The sequence below is a fragment of the Arachis hypogaea genome, chromosome 20, assembly GCF_003086295.3.
Source record: "Arachis hypogaea cultivar Tifrunner chromosome 20, arahy.Tifrunner.gnm2.J5K5, whole genome shotgun sequence".
In the NCBI taxonomy this organism is placed as follows: Eukaryota; Viridiplantae; Streptophyta; class Magnoliopsida; order Fabales; family Fabaceae; genus Arachis; species Arachis hypogaea.
In genome coordinates this window covers 96,128,986-96,131,451 of record NC_092055.1, presented here as the reverse complement: position 1 = coordinate 96,131,451, position 2,466 = coordinate 96,128,986, and the positions used below count along the sequence as shown (strand labels likewise).

Genomic DNA, 2,466 nt, shown 5'->3' with positions numbered 1-2,466 from the left:
TCTTACCCATTCTCTTTAATTTCTGCCATTTACTTTTATGAGCAAATCTTCCATTCCCATTTACAATTCTACAATTTATTTTCAGTCATTTACTTCCAGTCCTTTAATTCTAGCATTTACTTTTCTGTTATTTACATTCCCGCCATTTTATTTTCTGCAACTCTCAACCCAAATTCTGGATTCGCTCAACTAGAATATTCTTCTAATTAAAGTTGCTTGATCAATCAATCCCTGTGGGATTCGACCTCACTCTATTGTGAGTTTTTACTTGACGACAAATTCGGTACACTTGCTGAAGGAAATTTGTTGAGAGACAGTTTCCACCCGCATCAAGTTTATGGCGCCATTCCCGGGGATTGATTGTGCATCAACAATGATTAAATTGGAAGATCACTAGATTGAGCATTTTTATTTTGTGAATTTTATTTTTTGTTTGAGTGATTTACCTTCTGTTTTAGTTAAACTTCTTCCCTTCCCCCTCTACCCTTTTGTTTTTCTTTGTTATTTTCAATTCTGTTTGCTAACCCACTAACTGTTTGATATATTGCATCACCCACAACTAACAGTAATTCTGACAAAAATACTTTCTGCACTTATCTTTTCTTGCTTGCACTTGATGGTTGTATGACAGGGAGAAGAAGCGGGGCTTCAACTTCCTTCGATTCTGAACCTGAGAGGACCTTCCTTAGATTAAGGAGGGAGGCAAGAGGAAAGAAAGTGATTGGTGCTGAGGAAGAAGAGGAATTCTTTGAACCAAACATGGAAGACAACATGAAAAACCATCATGAAGAAGAGGATCACAACCATAGGGGAGGAGGTAGAGCAAATCATGCTGGGGTAGATAGAAGAGTTTTGGGCTCTTACATCAATCCAAACCCAGGCAATTGTGGAAGTAGCATCCAAAAGCCAACAATCCATGCCAACAACTTTGAACTTAAACCACAGCTCATCACCCTTGTTCAGAACAACTGTTCGTTTGGAGGAGGTGTTCAAGAAGACCCCAATCAACATTTAACCACCTTCCTGAGAATATGTGACACAGTGAAGTCTAATGGTGTTCATCCTGACGCCTATAGACTGCTCTTATTTCCATTCTCACTTAGGGACAAAGCAGCCAAGTGGCTGGAATATTTCCCAAGGGAAAACTTGACAACTTTGGAAGACGTGGTGAACAAATTCTTAGCAAGATTTTACCCTCCTCAACAAATCAATAGGCTGAGAGCTGAGGTCCAAACTTTCAGGCAACAAGATGGTGAGACTCTATATGAAGCATGGGAGAGGTTTAAAGACCTAACAAGGAGGTGCCCACCAGATATGTTCAACGAATGGGTGCAGCTGCACATTTTCTATGAAGGGCTCTCTTATGAGTCAAAGAAGGCCATAGACCATTCATCCGGAGGATCTTTGAACAAGAAAAAGACTATTGAGGAAGCCATAGATGTTATTAAAACAGTAGCAGAGAACGACTACTTCTATACTTCCGAAAGAGGGAACACAAGAGGAGTAATGGAGCTGAACAATGTAGATGCTCTGTTGGCCTAAAACAAGCTCATTAGCCAGCAGCTGGCTGACCTCACCAAGAAGATGGAGATGAACCAAGTAGCAGCAATCTCCACTTCATCAACAACCCAAGAAGGAGTGAATGAAGAAGCAGAGGGTAGTCAGGAGCAAGCCAACTACATTGGGAATTCACCAAGGAAAAACTATGATCCATACTCCAGGATCTACAACCCTGGATGGAGAAACCACCCAAACTTTGGGTGGGGAAGTGAGCAAGATCAAAACCAAGACCAGAGACGTTACAACTCCAACAACAATGCAGCTCACCAGTAATTCACACAGAGGACATCTCAACACCCCCACAACAACACTTCTCCACACGCTTATCAAAACCAAAACAGCACATCTGCTCTGAATCACTCATCAATTGATGACAAGCTCTCTAAGATTGAAGCCTTACTTGAAGGAATATGCCAAGAAATTCAAGAAAATAAGGTGTTCAAAGAGGAGGTGCAAGCCAATATCAAGGACAAGGGAGAGACCATTAGGAAGCTGGAATTCCAGGTGGGATATTTAGCTGAGAAGATTCCCAAACCTACTGATAGCTTCCCAAGTGACACGGAGAAAAACCCCAAAGGAGAAGCAAAGAAAGTAAGATGGGAAGATTGCAAAATGGTCACTACAAGTGATCAAGAGACTGAAGACAAGCAAGGCAAACTTTTCGAACAACCTGAAGACAACTCAACAAAGGAGGAGGATAGAGATCACCAAGAACCAGAAATCTCATAACAAGAGCTGCTGAAGCTCTATGAACCCTTCCCTCAACTACTCGATGGTGCTGTGGGAAAGAGAATATACTCAAGGTTCCTAGACTTGTTTGCATCCCTGCATGTAAACATACCATTCATCAAGGCAATTCAACAAATGCCTGCATTCATCAAATATATGAAGGAACTTCTTCCCAGG

At 41.4% G+C, this 2,466-nt stretch overlaps 1 non-coding gene across 1 annotated transcript; it reads right to left on the bottom strand.

Moving 5' to 3' along the window:
* Positions 1 to 1,212: 1,212 nt before the first annotated feature.
* Positions 1,213 to 1,319, bottom strand: LOC112788055 (small nucleolar RNA R71). Its single transcript, XR_003195435.1, has one exon. It is a non-coding gene; the product is annotated as a small nucleolar RNA R71 (small nucleolar RNA).
* Positions 1,320 to 2,466: the final 1,147 nt, after the last annotated feature.